Source organism: Schistosoma haematobium, chromosome 5 (assembly GCF_000699445.3).
Source record: "Schistosoma haematobium chromosome 5, whole genome shotgun sequence".
Classification (NCBI taxonomy): domain Eukaryota; kingdom Metazoa; phylum Platyhelminthes; class Trematoda; order Strigeidida; family Schistosomatidae; genus Schistosoma; species Schistosoma haematobium.
This window is the reverse complement of record NC_067200.1, coordinates 16,584,595-16,605,441: the sequence shown is the minus strand read 5'-3', so window position 1 is coordinate 16,605,441 and position 20,847 is coordinate 16,584,595. Positions and strand designations below refer to the sequence as shown.

At 37.3% G+C, this 20,847-nt stretch overlaps 1 protein-coding gene across 1 annotated transcript in view; it reads left to right on the top strand.

The window, feature by feature from the left end:
* Positions 1-6,366: 6,366 nt before the first annotated feature.
* MS3_00009253 (uncharacterized protein) overlaps positions 6,367-20,847 on the top strand; it is a 46,182-nt gene continuing 31,701 nt past the window's right edge. Inside the window, exon 1 of the mRNA XM_051217597.1 lies at positions 6,367-6,954. The gene's annotated coding sequence lies outside the window, so the exon portion shown is untranslated. The remainder of the gene's footprint in view (positions 6,955-20,847) is intronic.

The window sequence follows — 20,847 nt, the reverse complement described above, 5'->3', positions numbered from 1 at the left end:
GATTTCAATTCATATTTTCTTTATTACCATTAATCTATTTTCATGAGTTCTAATCACTATTTCAATGTTCCAGAACTTTCCCTCTCTAACTTTATTTATTTATTCGAATCAAACATTTTATGAGCTCATTAACTCTATCTGAATCTTTGCTTGCTACATCATCATACACATGTATTGATCCTTAATCACACTCTTATGTATAAAGATGTCAATATCTGTAATAATGTTGAATTCCAAATAATTTAGGTTGTAAGCAGCTGATGAGAACCTAACTAAATAAAATGAATTCATATTATTCTGCACCAATCTTTGTTCTTGCTCTATTTAAGATAATAAAGGGAACTATGTGTATAAATTGTCGTCGTTGTGTCCAACAACACGACGACGAATCTCTGCAGTAGTAAAATGTTTTTGACACTGGGTGTCTGCAATTTTTTGGGTAGAACGATATTTGAACACAGAGAATCGTTCAACATCCTCAACTTGGAAAGGCCAGGTTTCACTAGCATAGAGCAGAGCTGCTCTAACTGCCACGTTGTAAACCCAACATTTTACGGCATGACTAACATCCAGAAGGCACCAAAGATGGCCCAGATGGGCATAAGTTACTCTGGCTTTCACTAAACGTGAATTATCCTACCACTTGCTATTCGATTTGAGATCAATAAAAACATTCTCAGTAGACCCAATACTACTTGGCAACAGATTTAACGAGTGCAACGCGAAAAGTGTACAAATATTTCCACAAATGAACGGTCGAGGGAAAATTTAATGGTGAGTTTTAAATCACTATGCTACTTAATTTCATAAAGTTTTCATTAAAAACTGGCACCTGATCATAAACTATTGAACAACAAGATATTATGTAATTACATGACACCTAAATCACTCAGGTATCATGATAAATATACGCTATACAGATATTTATGTGACATGTCCATAAGTTTGAATTTTCTGGTTTGAGAAATAATTTTCTGACTAATTTTATTTTACTCAACTACTTTACTTCAACGTGTTTTGCTTTGATTATTGTGATAAAATAATTCACTTTTCATCACTGTAAGAAGTGTAAAGAATAAAAGGTTTCTAGTTATCCCCACTAAGCCATGAGACTTCCGTGTAACTTGTTTTACTTTGTGAGATATTTAGAAACAACTTTTACTCAATCAGAATGTAGTTGAACATATAACCTGAAAGTTGGCAACAGAATAGATCAAATTATCGCCTCATTTTTTTAAAAACATGTCTTACATATGTATAATTGATACATATGTACTCATTTACTTACATATTCATTCATCCTATCTGCCGGTATGATTGTTTGGCTAGATGTCAATTTTACTTGAAACAAACATTATCTAACAGTACTGCGTGTTGCAATCTAATTATTATTACACTGGAGACAAACGTCATCGCAAGGGTGTTTAGGTCAGTTAATAGTGCTAAATTAATGAGGATAAGTAATGAGGGCTACATAATCAATAACGAAATAAAGAAATAAAACGATTATTAGGTTTTCTCTAATAAGTTAATAATTTTCTATTATGAGAATTTACATTATCACTGATTGTATATATGATTATTCCAAAGTTTAATAAATATCAATGAGCACAACATATAACACTCATAAAACCTCAATTCATAAAAAATAAACTGATGTAGAAGAATGATTGACTTAATAAACGCTGAAATCAAAGATTTTTTATTTGGTGAGCCAATCAGAAGTACTCAGATAAGAAGTTCAATCGACGGCAATCAGAAGTGGCCTAAAGGGCGAGTACATTTCATTGGCTATGAAATGGGTCAATTTCCTAAGGATAGCGTGGTATATATGTATGAATGAGTATTTGTGAGGGTTTTAAACTGCGTTCAATTTCTGACGAATAATTTATGTGTCTTATCTTTGTATATGGATTGCAGTTATAGTCAGGCTCAGACATTCGTACTAAAATTTTAAGCAGAATAGATTCAGATCCCAATATTATGTCGAAAGATATCACACATGAATGTCGTCATCTTAAGAATGATACTAAAATGATCGAACATCCGAATCCCGTTTCATTTGATTAGGTGAAAATTTCTCATTCAAATCCTATTATTTATCTTGCAAAAGGTCATTGGCGACAGGAAAATCATTGGAATTAAGATTGGAACTATTTGAAGTTCAGAATTAGAGTTAGTTAGAGAATAATCAGAATTATGGTTGGAATCACCAATTTCATTAATCTTCACTTGGTCTAAGGGTCTGTTGTGAACTGAATGATCATTCGAGTCAAGAATCTCTGCCATCCGGATTACCCATTCTCTGAAATATAATCCACGCAGATGATCGGTAGTAATTTCTCTGGTAAAATTGTACTTCTGATATTTTGTTCACCAAATGTGTTCGATTTGAAGAGTTTAACCCGACTGTCATGAGTTCTTGAATGTTCTGCATTACGATAATGAAGCAAGGAATTATTGATGCATTTTTCTAACTCTTCTAGATGACTTAAATCCACAGTAGCTCTCTTTGAAGTTCGGATGGAATTTTGTTATACTATTAGACTGAGGACGTCGTGGGGCTGTGATTAGATGACGGCATCCGATGTCAGTAAGCCAGCTGCCCAACTCTTTCTGTAGATGGTTTCCATTGTCTATTAATAATAGATTGGATATCCCTTTACGACTGGATATATTTCCTTATCGCTGTTTGAGTGAAGTGTCTACTAGGACTGTTCATTAGTACCACTTCTGGCCATTTGGAATATGAATCGATAACAATTAACGAAGAACTTGATTTCCTCAAGAAAACCCTGACGGAAAATGGTTACCCAGAACGGTTCATAGAAAAGAATATGAATAGAAGTAGTTGTGACAAGAAACCTAGTCGCTCCATTACGAAGAAAAACCTTTATATAAGTCTGGAATTTAAAGGTGATCGAACATCAGAAGTAATCAAAAATCGTCTAACAACAGCTATTAGAAGAACATTTAATGCAGCTAAATTGCGAATAACCTTCATGAGTAGGAACTTAATTTCTGTGTCCATAAAAGACAAGCTTCCGCGTCTGGTCGCCTCCATGTGCATCTACCAGTTCACCTGCTCTTGTGGAGCAAGGTACATTGGCCGTAGCCAGCGCTCGCTTTCAACTCGGATACGGGAACATATTCCTGCTTGGTTCTATAAGGGGGAAAGGAAAGCAGTTAGGAGTTCTATACTTGAACACCTAATCGACTGTAACCATTCCACAGATCCAAAAAATGAATTTAAGGTTGTTTATATGATTCGTTCAAATCTACCGAGATTTCTACGCATCCAACTTTTAAAAATAGCCGAAGCTCTTACCATCCAGGAGCTTAAACCAGAACTATGCGTACAAAAGAAGTACGTCTTATCGTTATCGTTACCTTGGCTTTAAGCATTTTGCTTACCCAATTATTATTATTATTATTATTACTGCATTCTCCCCTTTACTTATGTCTTATATTCTCATTGTTTTATTCGTGAATATTCATCATATCACCATATTTATTTTTACAACTCTATGACCTTTAATTATTATGACAAAAACATTTGAATCATTTTAATCATCTTATTATATTCACTAAATCTATTGTTATTGTTATTATTCATATTACGTAATCTAGTATTATAACCCTTTTTTATTAACTGTGTTCACATTTCCTCACGGAATTAGTACTTTTACAAAAAACAAAAAAATTTCATATATATACGATTGTACAGCTTGATAATAAATTTGTTGAAAAGAGATCCCTTCGCTGAAATTCGTGTTTTAATTTTAACTGAAGTACACTTTGAGTTTAGTAACATTTTCTGTTCAATGAGTTACAAAAAGGGTATTGTACGAACCCTTTTTGACCGCACACGCAAAATTTGCTCAAAACAATGCCTGGGAGATGAAAGTGCTCTCATTACAAACTGCCTACGTGGAAGTGCATATCCGGAGAATTTCATCCAGAAATGTGACAAAACCGACCCTCGGGTTAAATACAACAGATTGGAAAAGAAAACCTGCTTCATGTACTTGCGCTTTAAAGGAGATGAAATCACTGAAGTAATTAACCACAGGATAAATTTCACGTTGAGAGTGGCTTATCCATCAGTAAAACTGACGATGTTATGTGAAACGAACTGTTCGCTCAAACAAACAGAAATTGACAGGTTCTCTTTTCTCAGTAGCTTCAACTGCATTTATCACTTTACATGCACGTTCCAAAGCATGTAAATTGGAAGAACTGAAAGAAGAGTACATGTTCGCATTTCCAAGCGTGTTTCAAAGAAATTTGGACTGCGAGGGGCAAGAGCTCTTAACAGTGCAATAGCTCGGTATTTACTTAACACCGAGTATACCATTGACATTCCTCAAGCTTTCAAAATTATTGGCAGACAAAGAAACACAGCTTCACTTCGGTTTGCTGAAGCAATTGCGATAAAAAACTCAAACCTAATCTATGCACTCAAAAAGAGACAGTAATAAACCTATTACTACCTTGGTAATTTAATTTTTTGGTCATTAGTTTTATTGTGCTAATGTTTAGTTTGTTATATTGCTCTTCCATTACTGAATTATTATTTATGTACATTTGAACCACTCCTCTTCACTCATATATTTCCACTCACTCAATTCTCTTAAATTATGTGAATTTGTAGGGGAATTGAAATGTCACTGAGCCCTAGCCAAATCATCCGGCAGTTAGATCACTGAATTTCGATCAGATTATCGATCCCTGTCAAGGACAATCAATGCGCATCAGTTAATCGTATGTTATGGACTGGCGCATGCGGTGGTGGTCTCGATATCTTCTTTGTACTCATTCTTACTAATATGTTTCCGTAGTAACGTCCTTTGTGTTATACGGTCTTCCAAGTAGCCATAGTACTTTGATACGTCGAAGGGGTAGTACACGTTAGATGCTGACCGCGAGGTGTGACTATGAAATTAGCTGGTTCGTCACACCATTCCTGTCTAACTCGAGTAGGCTTCCAGTTAATCGACATAGATCATCCACGTTGGTAATCTGCAGAATTTTCAATTATTGCGCAACCCACCTTACCAGTTTCTTTTTTAGTTCCAGAGACTTTGTGCAAACCCTTCATTACATCTGAAATTATCACATCACCTACCCCTCATGTTTTTATTCTGACACAGGATTACCTCCGACCTGTTCTTGTACAGATATTTAAAATTATTACTGATAAGCCTTGTCACTCCAACTCTTTACATTCACTTATGTCAATTGTTTCACACTTTATGTTACCTCAATGTAAAGTTTAACACATATTTGGTTTCACAGATTGAAATCATGAGTCAGTTGAAGCTAGACCACCATTGAAAACCTGGAAGCAATGGACGGCCGTTTCGTCCTAGTATGGGACTCCTCAGCAGTGCGCATCCACGATCCCGCACCACGCGGGGCTCGAACCCAGGACCTACTGGCTTCGCGCGCGAGCACTTAACCACTAGACCACTGAGCCGGCATCCAACGGTGTTAATGTCTAACTTCAACCAATCAACGAAGTTGCGCCACCGTACACCATTGTCTTCAGTGAGTTCCTATCTCACAACAGACCTGGTTGAACTCCACTGGTAACGGCTTCTCACTAGAGCTTCGGGAGTTTTTCCTGAAGTCAGTCACTAGTGAGCAGTTGATTATTATCAGAATGGGTTTTGTGGAGATTTTTTAGAAATTTCACAGATTGAAATCATGAGTCAGTTGTAAGCAGCTGATGAGAAACAACGATATATAATGAATCCATATTATTATGCATCCATGTGAGTTCTGGCTTTATTTAAATACATAAAGGGAACTAACTGCATGAAATGATTGACATTCATATGCTTCAAACATAAAGGTGCCTATGTGTACATATTTTCTAAATTTAGAATTGTAAAGTAGTAGGCACTCAGATCCTATCTACATTGAACATGTATCGCAATTTTGCACTTGCAATAGTATAAATGAAAGTCATGTGCATATAAATTCACGTATGCCAGTTTTCAAATGTACAATTATTCCAGGTCAGAATTAGGTTAAACAGAAAAATACTGATGAGTAGCTACTGTGTGTTGTGTGTATAACAAAGTAATGAAGGCTAGTGAATCATTCATTCTTACTATCAAAGTAGGGAATACAAAATAATTGTCAAAGATATAACAACAAACTCGTTCCAGAAAACTATCTCTCCTCCACACATACTCAAAGTCCATTCCCGTTGATTTACAATTTATATCAGACTGTAATTCATATTTAACCAATAACAAATCAGACTAAGTTTAAACTTAAAAGTGATTGGTGTATATGTATGTTAATATATATATATATATATATACGTTTACAAATTGGATTATCATTTATGTGTACATTTGTTATGTGTCTCATCAATGTGTGTCTGTAGATGGAAGGATAAAGTTTGAACAATGTGTCAAGTTGTATTTTAAACAAACTTGAAATTGAACTAATTCCAACATTTTGCCCATCAAACTGGTCTGGGCTTATTTCAAGGCTGCATTATTTTATTTGATGGTATAAACGAATATATAAATAGAGATGAACTTTATTTCATTTTAAATCTTAGAAACCAAGGACGACAGGATGAAAAAAGCATTTCAATCTTCACATAGTTCGTAAATTGAAATGACTAAAAATAAATCCAATTGAATTCACTTACTAATAGTAATCTATCATAAAAGTAAATATCACTTAATTACTGGCTACAATAAATGAGGAAATCTAGAGTAATCTTTTTAATATACAAAATTTTTTAAAAATCAGTATTGAGAATTATTTCAATTGATTACATTCAACATTTTATTGGTATTATTTTATTGAAAATAATAATTTGTTTTAAAGAAACAAATGCCATTATACACAATTGTACATAATTCAAAAGGATTAATTTTGCACAATCTAACTGAAGTACATCATTCTGCATGAAAATTATAAATAAAAGTAAGTTGTTTATATGGATTTATATTAATTTCAATTTTATTTCTACATTTTTTTGTGTTCTAGTTTACAATTTGCATGAAAACTTTAGGCATTTACTAAGTCTATATAGAACAGTAGTCGATGGAATTCATATATGGCGTCTGTATGAAATCTAATATTGTCATCATATTCAATATATTTACTGTGTTACCAGTCACTTTATATATTTCGCAACCATTCAGTGTCAACACAACTACAATCAGTCAACTATAATAAGGATATAACTAATTGTTATAAACTACCAGTATGGATAAAATAACAGATATGATAATTATTTATCGGTTATAGTCTGAAGTCTCAAGCGAAAAGATATTAGAACGCAACATGAAAACGAGTTATACCTATACTTTCTACTTTCAACTTAAAACAATACGATAAAGAGTTAGTTATCAAACAAAAGGTTGATCGCCAAGGATGTAACTGAAGGTCACACGGAACATCCCATGGTATCTCTTTCTATCTTATCATAGTTAAAAAGAATTGTAACCATTGGTAAATAATACTACAACGTTAATATTTTCCATCACTTCATTCATTTGAGTGCAAATATTAGTGCTACAGCAGTTATAATAATTATAAATTTTGTTAAGTCCTTGATCTGCCTACCCAGTAATAAACAGAAGATAACCCGTACCGATCTAGGCTAAGGCCTTGAACGATAGGCTAACTGGTTTAACCTTGAGGCTAGAATGCATGATTCCGAATTTAAACTGTCTTGGGTAGAGAGACGTAAACTATTCTATTACTTGATTGGTTGACAAGCGAGAGAGCGAAGACGAGTCGACTGGAACACTACTCGACTTATTTCCGACTCCGTTTCCTTACTCCAGTTCAGATTAGTGTAAAAAGATACATGAATAGATAGATGACTAATACGACTACGACTCAAACAATTATAAAAATACAATTATATCCAAGCTGAGCATTAGGGTGGAAAAATAGAGTACCAAAGCTTATGTTTAAATTACAATAGCTGTAGAACAGAACAGCGTATAACAGTGCATCATATATCAAACGAAACCTTATGGTTTGTATAGTAACCTAGCGAAAAAACGAAATATTAGCGTTTTACAAGCTTTGAATTAAATGAAATAACGTCTCCAAAAATAGCTTTCGTTGTTTGTCATGGCTTCTTTGTTTTTCTGTTCACATAAAAAAAAACCACTGCAACTCAACTTACATAATATAATTAAAGACACATATGACTTGAAATCAAAATTATCCGGATTAGTCATCGAGAAGAATGAAATCATGTTAAGCTTTGATGTCGTTTCTTTATAGACAAGTGTTCCCATTGATAAATGCTTAGAATTCATTAGTGGTTTACTTGAGAACGACAATACTCTTCCTGACAGATGTCCGTTGAGCATCAGTCTAATCATGAAATCCTTAAAACTTTGCTTAAATTCAACGCTATTTACTTTTAACGGTATGTTATTCAAACAAACTAACGGTGTAGCGATGGGATCCCCCGTGTCCCCGATTGTAGTCAACCTTTTTATGGCATACATAGAATCAAATATCTTCGCCCACAACATTATACCACGAATTTGGCTTAGATATGTAGACGATACATTTGTTGTTATAAAAAAGACTCATCTAAGATCTTTTTCTAAACGAATAAATACACTTTCATCACACATCAAATTCACCAATGAAAATGAAAATGTATATGGTGAGCTACTATTCTTGGATTGCTTAGTAAAAAGAAATCCAAATGGAAGTCTAAACCTATCCATTTACCGAAAACCGACACATTCAAATCGTTATATTGACTTCCATTCAGCACATCCTTTCAGTGCAAAGATCTCGCTAGCCTTAAATCTTTTTAGAAGAGCTAACAAGATCATCACATCAGAGGAAGACAAACAAAAAGAACAAATGAATATAGTTAGCATCTTACAATTTAATAATTTTCCTATGAAGATTATTAGAAGCATATTAAAACAAAACAATTTATTACATTACAATAATGATTCGAATGAAATGCCATGGATTGGTACTGTAGTTCTACCATACCGTCATGGCACAACAGAAGAAATCCAAAGAATCTCAAAACATCACAGAATCAAAGTGTATTAAAAAACAACGGACACACTACGTAATACTTTAGTTCGCCTGAAAGACAAAATCCCTTTCATGTCCACACAGAACTGCGTCTACAAATTAGGTTGTATTGATTGTGATGCCTATTATATTGGAGAGTCATCCCGCGAAATCGTGACTAGAGCCAAAGAACATATTAGGTACACAAAGAAACCTCCTAACAATCCTGTAGAATTGAACCAAATTCAAATTAAATCGGCAATAGGAGTTCATGCCATTTTCCACAACCACCAAATCGATTTTAAAAATATCAAAATATTGCAAAAAGGCTTTTCCCACTACAAAGAAAGGAGGGTAGCTGAGGCGTTCCATATAATGCTTAATCCTACTTCTCTCAATAGAAAGGAAGGTCTTACTATACATCCTACTTGGACCATCTATCCTAGGCATTCATTCTGATCGTATTTACAATTTCACACTATCATATTACAAATTTAAACTCTATCCTTTCTTACCATAAAGGTCACACAAGTTTTCATTCTTAAACAATGCACATATACATACACCCAAATTTACATTCATATCACCTATGAATCACCTTGACAGAAATGACATGTCACCAACTTTTTCAGACCTGATTTTTGATTGATCAAATATTATTCTTGCATTGTTCCGTCGTACTATTTAAACTTGAATTAATTTTAATTTGGTTATTTATTCTCTGAAGAAGTGACTTACACTAAGTCACGAAACGTCAGAAAATCCAATTTTCTACTCATTGGGATACTACAAATATATTATTTTTATTTAAAATATAGAACATGTTAGTAAATTTACAGTAAAGTTATAATTACCCACTAATATGAAATTATTTTGACTGAGCACTGTTTAGGATTCAAATACTAGAACGGAACAGCTGTCCAGTGGTCTCTGGTTTTCAATAGTACCTCCGTAAAGGTCAGTTCGTGACAAATTAAACGACTCTCCACAAAATCCCTACACCATTGTAGTATATTTAAAAAAGAAGTCTGAAGGGATGTTTTAAACTGTTCCTTCAGATAATTCAATTACTTATTTTTAATACTTGCTATAACATGAATAGTAGATAAATTAGAAAATCAGGAACAACAAGGTTGGGAGAGTAAAATGAATATATTTTATTTCGAGACTTATCATCATATGCAAATGCGGACAGTTATAATGAATAGTATTATTACAAACATTTTAAGCAAAGATGGATGGTGGCTAGCAATAAATTCCAAGACCGTTGTTCCGTCATATTTGATACTTGTTAAGTGAATGCACCTGCACCCCAGTGTTGATGTTGATGTATATACACCAACTCTGGAGTGCAGTTACGAGTGCAGCTAACCACTCCCAAATAGGACAAAATGCTCATCCTGTATTCCGCTGCTAGCCACTCTATTTAATATGATGTAATCCACACAGCATGTATGCAACTCAAAAGAGAGAATCGCAGTTTTAAATATCGGTAAAAAAATTTTTAACAATTAATATATATGAATTATTAATATGTAGGCGACAACGATATTCATTGGTTGTTTGCTCAGTCAGACATGTAGATAATCTGACAGGTGTTAGATGAGTTATATATTTTCCTATCCCTATTATTATTATTATTATTATTATTATTATTATTATTATTATTATTATTATTATTATTATTATTATTATTACTGATTGTTGATCGCAGTTGGGTTGTGTCGGCTTGTTGTCAGTTTTGGGTGTGGAAATATATTTACGTTCTAGTCAGGCTAATCACGTGTTCTTGATCTGAGTTGTGTTGAAGTCCTGTAGAACAGACACTGGGAAGGAATCTAGTGTTGATATTCGTCTAAGGTAAATTAACGTCCCATACGTGTAGACGAAGTAAATCCGAGCGTTATAACAATTATTATACCATAGCCAATGCAAATGATTTTGAAACGAAATAAAATCTAGGAATGAAACACAAATAACTTGTCACATTACTTAAGACTGGTGTGTATTTATACATTGACAGTGAAGTTATCGGTAAATACAGTAGTTTTAAGTGCTGTTAGAGTAATGAGGGCAATTATCATTTCCTCGTCGCTTACACCGTAGAAGGGTTCTTCTAGAGGTACCTGAAAGTGCAATTCAGTCGGTAAGTCAGTAAGAACGTAGAACTTCGTACGTACGTACATCAGTTCGAGTTGCCACACCACATTGGCACAGAGATGCACTTGTCGATTCAAATCCCGTAGTGGTAGAGGTAGCAAGAGTATAAGCAGTAATCGGAAGATTAGGGTTTGGAGATGTTATTTAAAGAGTATAATACAGTGAAACAAATTTGGAAAGAGGAAAAAAGGGACATGAAGAATTCAGAAGATTAGAATTTGGGAGAGCACAAAGAGTGGATGCACCTGCGCCATTGCAAACGATTTTCAGCCATGTCATTCAGGGTCTCTAACCATCGGTTGCTATCATCTCGCGGTCCCCAACCAGGTAGTCTACACCTACCGACATGACTCAGACCACTTGTCAGTGACTTCATGGACTTGTGCCATGTTTTGGTCTGGCCGCCCCTACTTTCTTCCAACCTACTCCTATACCACTGAACATCGCACGTCGAGGTAGTCGGTCGTTGGGCATATGTAACACGTGTCCCAGCCATCTCAACTGATGAAGTTTCACTACTTCATCAATTGATTTGCCATCCTTACCTAGTACCCGTTTCCTAACAACTGCATCCCGTACTCAGTGGTCCCAGAATATACGAGCAATGCTTCGAAGACACCCATGATCAAATACTAGTAACCTACGAATATCCTCTACTCTTACCGGCCATGTTTCACTGCCATAAAGTAGGATGGAACGAACTGCTGCGCAGTAAACCCGTCCTTTGGTTGATAGACGGATATCTCGCCTACGCTATAAGTGACGCAAGTTGGCAAAAGCTAGTCGAGCCTTCTGTATCCGTGCTGAGATTTCGTCACACACCAGACCACAAGGGCTGATGAGACTTCCAAGATAAGTGAAGCGGTCGACATGCTCAACTACTCCAATCCCTATCATTAGTTCGGGTGTCGATGCAACCCGATCCTGAAGTAACATTTCGCATTTCGAGGGAGAGAATCGCATTGCGAACATGCTTGCATTGTTGCTTAAAGTGGTCAGAAGACTCTGCATTTTGTCAGCGTCTTCACCAAATAAAACTATGTCATCTGCATATTCTAAGTCAACAAGTGAACCTCCTGGTAGAAGTCCAACCCCTGGAAATCTAGACGAGGAAAGTGTTATCTCTAAAAGTACGTCAACGACAAAGTTAAACAAGAATGGAGAGAGTGGACAGCCCTGACGAACACTACTTGAGGTAATCAATTCTGATGACAGTTCGCCATAAGCTCCCACTCGACCAGTTGTGTTCGAGTAGAGAGCCTTTACAAGGTTAATGTACTTCTTTGGTACTCCTTTCAGTGACAAACACCGCCATAGAACCTCACGATCAACAGAGTCGAATGCCGCCTTAAGGTCGAGAAATACTATGATTGTGGGGCGTCTGAATGTGTGTCTATGTTCTAGAACCTGACGTAGTGTGAATATCTGGTCTATACAACCACGTCCAGGTCGAAAACCAGCCTGGTTTTCTCTAGTCTGCTCTTCACGAGCTTTAGTTAGGCGTCGAAGTATTATTGAAGCTAATATTTTAGACACTATATTAGTCAAATTGATTCCTCTGTGATTGTCACAAGAGGACTTGTGTCCTCTCTTATAGACTGGCACAATCAGTGATTGAGACCAGTCAGATGGGATTGCGTCCAGTTCCCAAATTCTACCTAAGACCTCAGTTAATCTCACTGCTAATACTGAACCACCATCCTTAAAAATCTCAGGAGTAAACCTGTCAGGGCCTGCTGCTCTTCCACGCTTCAGATTTCCTATAACTTTTTCAAATTCGTAAAGAGTCGGAGGACCTGCATTAACTTGCCATTCAGGTTGGCTGGAGATCGTGGGAAACCAAAGTGTGGCTGAAGGCCAGTTGAACTGATCCCTAAAGTGTTCTGCCCATCGATCCAATCTCCTGGATTGAGAATGCATAATATGTCCATCTTTCTCTGAGATTGTTTCGCTAACAGCAAGCCTGTTGTCCTATTTAGCACAGTGTTCGGACGTTAAAAGCTCCTACGTGTAGTTTAGAGCGTGGTTTCAGGAGACTAGGAATAACGATCCGCGTACTCGAATCGTTTGCCTTAGCTGTGCTAGGTGATAAATGGACGTGAGAAGGGTTAGTCTTGGAGATAAGAGAGGTATTAAGTGGTGTAGGAAGGATTTGAATGTGACCAACTTGGTCTCGTGTGCTGTTACGGGTATGAGGGCTGATGTCACTTCCCCGCTGCCCACACCGTGGAAGGGTATTTAGATTAGATGGTGATTGGCGATAGTCGACAGGAAACCCTGGACCCGAGTTTCGTGCTACTTGGCACTCGTCAGCAAGGTGTACCTGTAATCTTAAGGGAACTGGTGCTCCCTGGCGGATTCGATCCCGTGTCACCCAGCTTCGCAGTCAGAGACGTTTCAACTGAGCTATCCGGGCCGCAACCGACCTCTTGAGGAACCTGAAAAGGACGTTGGGTTAATGTTAGCCTTCACAACCTGGGAGCGTGACCGCAGAACCCAAGGGACAACTGCTTGAGGCCGGTCGCGCACGGCCTTTTTGTGGGAGGTTTTTAATGTGTTAGCTCCGTTCTTCAAAGGGCCTTACCGCTGGAGACGGAAATCCGTGAGGTAAGGTGAGGTATGACATTTTTAGGGTCGACCTTTTCTAACTCGTTCCTTCCTTATGAGAAGGCAGCATCGCTGCAGGTGCTGGTTGTCCGAGGGAAACACCTTACTGCTGTCACACCCCTCTACAGTCAGCAGTACGATTTCACCCTCAGACCTTGAGTTGCTGCTTTTAGTCTTACCGTTCTCCAATCGACCTGCCTGGCATGGTAGAACCTACAGGAACATATGTTCCAGCCAATATAGCTCGGTTGGGTCATCACGATAGGTAGGCCCGACCACCGCTTAAAGGGAGCAGCTACGGTCGGGTTGGTCTTAGTGACCTGACAGCGTGACCGCAGTGTCCAAAGGACAACTGCCTGAGGCAGGCTACACACGAACGTTTTGTGAGTCATTTTTGTATTAGCTCCGTACTTGTTGAAACCTCAGCACCGGAGACGGATATCATTGGGATAAGGTGAGGTGTGCATATTTAGGATTGAGCTTTTCTAACCACAACTTTACTTTGTGAGAAGGCAGCATCGCTGCTATGCTGGCTGTCTGGCATAAACACCTCAATGCTGTCACAACTCTGTACAGTCAGTAGTACAACTTCGCCTTCTGACCTTGGGTTGATGCTTCTAGTCGTACCGTTCTTCAACCAACCTGTCTGGCATGGTAGGACCTTAGTACACTGCTCGTTCTGATAACCGCTACTAGATAACGCCCAACGGTATATAAATCAGAAGACGAATACGAAGCGTCAGTCAGTCAGCTACAATGTAGGACCAGGCACGTATGCGCATTGGCCCAAGTTGCCATATCTCATTAGCACAACAAGATGAACACCGGATTCATAGAAGTAGTTAATTCAGTGGTGGTAATATATGAAAGAAAGATTGCATATAAGAACATAGTACAGGAAAAGCGTTGATTAAATTTATTATTGCACCATGCACAAATCATCAAAACCACAGGCACACGAAGCAAGAATGATATTCGAGTGCCGAGGAGTAAGCGAGCGAGTGAGTCAAAGAACACGAATAATATATATATATATATATATATATATATATATATATGTACGTGAACTCCTATAAGGCGTTTCATGTGGAGTACTTTCAATTATTACCTTACTTCACAACATTTTGAACGTCTTTGTAATATTCGTCTTATGTTCACCATCCACCAAGTGCCTCATCCTCATAATTGTAAACTATGCTTTTAATTAAATCCTTTGAAAGTCATTCCAGTAAATAACCATAATTTTTGAGTATTGGGAGTTAATGAAACTGCCGAATCCTCAGTGATACTAATTGATGGACATTATAAATATAAACCAATAGATAACAAAGTACAATTACAATATGTCATAATCTCTAGTACTTATAGCTAATCGAATACTACTCATCAAATTACAATACAGCCATAACACGATATTAGTTGCAACTAAGTAATAAACTTGTGTAAATATCTAAGTCATATAGGAGGTCAGTAAAATAACAAATAACACAATGACGTAGGCTCTTGAGAGATGTATAGATTTTCTCATGTTTTCTTATACTCCTTACTGTTGAGTATCTACTAGCACGAAAAAAATAAGTTTATGGTGTTCTGACGATTATCTTCTCCTAAGTTATACCAGATTATTTATCGATACTGAAATGTTGCTCAATTAACATTAGGTCTAGATGAGAATTAGATTATTTTGTAGGCATTTGATTGTTACAAGTATAGTTAATACGAGATTGAGTGACTAGTTTAAACCCCGTTCGGCGTACTCAAATTTAAGCAACTGAGTAATGTTGTTATCATCTACCTAGAGGAGTGTTTCTCAAAACTAGGTATTTCATTGTGCATTCATATAATATGCTGTGATAAATTGAATTGATTTTCAGTAAGAATTCTTCAGTCAGTGACCTTATTGATGAGCGAAACCGCATGATAAGAAGTGCAAAATATGCATGCTCATGAATGCTCTAAATGATTCAAAAGCTGCTAACACAAAATCATTTATTAGAACGAACCGTAGTGAAATTTCTTAATTTGTATCCATTTTATATGGAACTGTAGGTTAGAGAAACAATATAACTACACGTATTTGATTAAGTACGAAAGACTCAAACACAAACTCAATGCTATTCCAGAAACACCCATATTATTCCCTGTTAAATGCAGTTATTACACACCTATTTCAACAGACAATCAACATGCATCTACCATTCTTTGAACAGGAAATTCATTTGCTGCTTGTTATTTTTTGTTCAAGGGTGTTGCTACTGCAGTGATCAAGAAATTAGGTGGGGAAGGTCAATTTGTTGTTAAATGTGAGATCTCTGAGTGCTTTCATAAAAGATGAGAACCGTACATTAAATACGTCATTTGCACATCCTCCATCAGTTGTCCTCTGTATGCTTCATGACTCCTTCATTTCTGTTGTTACTGCAAATACTTTTCCTTCCCCTTTCTGTTCTCTTCAATTGAATCTCCTCAATCTTCTGCCGGTATGCATTCTGCTTGTGATTGGTGCTACATACTAATTAAATCAGTCAAAATAAGTAGCATACACCGCACTTGGGACCATCGAGTAAGTAATGCAGTTGTTAGGAAACGGGTACTAGGTAAGGATGGCAAATCAATTGATGAAGTAGTGAAACTTCATCAGTTGAGATGGCTGGGACACGTGTTACATATGCCCAACGACCGACTACCTCGACGTGCGATGTTCAGTGGTATAGGAGTAGGTTGGAAGAAAGTAGGGGCGGCCAGACCAAAACATGGCACAAGTCCATGAAGTCACTGACAAGTGGTCTGAGTCATGTCGGTAGGTGTAGACTACCTGGTTGGGGACCGCGAGATGATAGCAACCGATGGTTAGAGACCCTGAATGACATGGCTGAAAATCGTTTGCAATGGCGCAGGTGCATCCACTCTTTGTGCTCTCCCAAATTCTAATCTTCTGAATTCTTCATGTCTCTTTTTTCCTCTTTCCAAATTTGTTTCACTGTATTATACTCTTTAAATAACATCTCCAAACCCTAATCTTCCGATTACTGCTTATACTCTTGCTACCTCTACCACTACGGGATTTGAATCGACAAGTGCATCTCTGTGCCAATGTGGTGTGGCAACTCGAACTGATGTACGTACGTACGAAGTTCTACGTTGTTACTGACTGACTGACTGACCGCACTTGGACAACATTGCATCTAACTGATTGTCAAATTGCATTGAAATTCCCTTTCATTTTTTTAAAGACAAAATTTTATCTAGAATGTTAGCTCTTCAAGTGTGTGAATGCATGATTAAGTCAGTGTATTAATATGTACACATTGATGTGTGGGATTGATGGCTATTGAAAAAAATGTGAGGAGTAATTTTGAACGAAAGATAGAGATGTGAATTAAAACCTTCCTACTTATCACAAAACATGATTGACATTGAACCGACTTTGGGCTGTATGTACCCATAATGATAAATTTTGGAAGTATAATCATTAATATCAAAGAAATTGTGAAATATTAAAATAAGTGTTTGGTTTCTTCATGGTCGCTTTCTTCCCACTAAAATAGTTATTTAATTGATTGTAAATCCTCTATTCATGACATCTGATTTGTAGAAATCCGTGTGAAGCATTTAGTTTTGATTGGATGTGGAATTTTCATGATTTGGAAATCATTCCGTCCAAAATTTCCTGGAAATCGTTTCCCTAGTGCTTACTAATTTATTTACTTAGGTCACTTTACATCAATACACAATGAATTAGTCACATCGTCAATTTGATCACTCTATATTAACCAAATATTTTAACCACATTATGTAATATAGGAAAAGTGTAGTAAAAGGTTCGATATCCATCAATATACTAATAGTGTAGAAGTAGAAAATTATGGTTAGTATAAAATGTGAAATGACATAGCAACTTTAGAGGAACCAGTATAATTTGCCGTTAACTGTGTTTCTGTCACAATCACATAATGCGAGCCAATATTCTTTAAATAGGAGAAACCGTTTGAACTGTACTTTCACCTGACTAATTATACTATATGACAATGAAAAAAACGTTGGTACATAAGGGCACCAAATACATAGGCGCCACACAATAATAATGAAATTGTGAGGAGATAGAGAATGTAAAGTGCGTATGAGCGAACGGAAAAAATAACAGACAGAAATTAGTTTATGAGAGTGAAACAATAATGGGAGAGGCAGTTCAGTTAGCAAAGATACAACGAGAAAGCATTCTTCCAGTTAAAGAAGTTACGTTCATTTTGTATGAAGAAAGTAAAAGAAAGTGACAGCAGGATTGCCACTGGCTTCTATTCTGAGCCACATCTGATAACGTTTCTAGCCACTGTGTTGCACCATCTGTAGGATCTTAACCAGAGACTCGTGAAGAACCAACAGAAGCCAGTCCTGTACAGCTTTCTTTCATACCGCGATACCATGTCATACACTGATCACCTCTCCGCTTTTTCCAACCAGTCCCAGTGTAGGCAAATAATTCACGACGTGGGATTCCCTGAGATGATATTCGTAGAACATGTGCAAGTCACCGAATTCGATGTTTCGAGATGGTGCCCCTACTTGAATTTTCGTCGCACTGGTGGGGACAGTCAAATGTATTTGAACAGAAAATTACAGAACGTCTTAGTAAAATTTGAGAACCATACACTAAATTCTTCATTTGCAAAATGTCAATCGTCTCAAACTTAACTATTCCTTTCGCAAATATCAGTCAATCGTCTCAGACTTCAATGTTCTTTTGTTTTCACACCAATCATTTTTTGTTTTCGTTCTCTTTTCTTCGATCTTCCTAACGTTCTGCCGCCAGATATTTCACTCTCGACTGATGATACATACTATTTATATCTGTCGACATCAGTAACACACACTACAGCCGTACCCGAATACACGATGTCGAATCACTGTATTAATAAAATGGTGTTGATAGTGGATGTCAGAAATCCTTTGAGACAACGATGATCAAACACAGAGAGTCACTTAACATTGTCAAATCAAAGAGAGAAAAACTGCTGTCACCGCCAGGTTGTGAACGCATCATTTGACAGCAAGACTAACATCACGAAGGCTCCAACGATGTCAACTTGGACCGATGCATATGTGTGCATGGTCCTTTGTTGTAGCTGACTGACTGGCTGACTGCAAAAATAACCTAGATTTACATAAGTCGCTCTGGCTTCCAATATACATGAGTTGATCTCATCACTCACGCCAACAACAGCACTTACTGAGCTACCCAAATACACGAACTTCTCGACTACTCATGTTTGCTTACTACCAAGAGTGAGTGCAGGTTTAGGATCTTGAGAGTCTTGTAAAAGTACTTTGCACTGCCAAGGTGCAAAGCAAATGCCATACCCACGGACACTGGTTGCCAGCTGATTAAGTGCAGATTGCATCGCTTAGGTACCATCACACAGTAGGACAATATCATCCGGACACTCAAGGCCGAAGAGTCCTTCTCCAGACAACAGATTGACACCACCATTACCCACATCCATCAAAGTTGATTTCAGACCGTCATTGATGGCAAAGTTGAAAAGGAATGGTTAGATTTGGCAACCCTACCTAGCCCCGCTTCTGGGTTAGAACAATGGAGAGAGGTGACCGTATGCCCCCACTCCGTCAGTGGTGTTTGTATATAGGGCTTTTAAACACACCTTTCTTCAATAGACAATCCCATTGAGCAGTCCTGTCCAATGAATCAAAGGCGAGCCTGATGTCGAGAGACACTACGATTGCTGGCTTGTAATAAGTATGAAGGTGTTCTAAGATTTGGGAGAGGGTGAAGATATGACCAATACATCCTCGACCAGGACGAAAACCAGTCTGCTCCTCGCAAGTCAACCTTTCATGGGTTTTGAACAATCTACGAAGTATGACGGAAGTCAATAATTTGGATGCCATCAGAAGTAAACTTATCCTCCTATGGTTGTTAGATAAGTGAAGTGGACTCTTATTAGAGATAGGGATAACTAACGACTCATTCTATGGTGTTGGAACATTCTCTAATTACCAGACATTTGTAGACAATTCTGTCAGTTCTTTAACCAGAGTGTCGCCACCATCCGATCTGTTAGAGCTGACACAACCTCAGCACGTAGTGTAACACCAACAAAACCAGAAGAAAATCCCACAGCGTCCCCGAATAGACACACGTGAAACAAGCTTTTCAAAGCGACAGATGGAGAGCAAATTTGTAGTACTTTACTAGTCTTGAATGCGGGTCTCGGATTGACAACAGACGTCGATATTAAGACTTTCTAAAGACATAACCAACCCTTTCTGTTGTCTGACATTGATTATTGTGCGAACGTTGAAGGAGGCCAGTTTGAAACGCACACGTGGTTTTAGAAAGAATTATTCATAATTCGTATTTGGTGGTAGTATTCAACTTTCGAGCAGTCGGTGACTCGAGATCGTTTAGATAGATAAACACCAATAAACACTGAAAATCGCTTACAGCAGTGGGCTACATTCCTTTCTGGTTATGATTTTATTATCAAATATACATCAACAACCAGTCTTGAACAGGCTAGTGAATTATCAAGATTAATAAACTGAAACCGAACAATCGATGAGGGTTGCGTTGTTAAGGCAGTATCAATTGAAGCAAAAGTAAACCGAGTTATGTCGGATGTGATCGACACGTTTCCAACAACGGCGAATATGGTCTAGGATGCTACGATGTCCAATATGAACTTCAGCAAGTCGCGAAGCATGAGTATGACGGTTGGCTAAACAAATTCGATAATACTTTAATAGAATATTTTCGACGACCCGGAGCTTTATCTACTACCAACTCCTGTGTACTGTTTGAGCAACGCCTGGTTATTCTAGCTACTCTCAGATCCCTGGTATTGAAACAATTTCGCTCAGGTCACCCTGGTGTACATCGACCGTATGACGGCACCAGCACGCAGTTATGTATATTGACCACTGACGGATAAGGACATTGAAAGTGTTGCAAACAAATGTCCACAGTGTGCATATGCCACAAAGCTGCCATCGAAAACACAGCCGTTCATATGGCTATGTTCA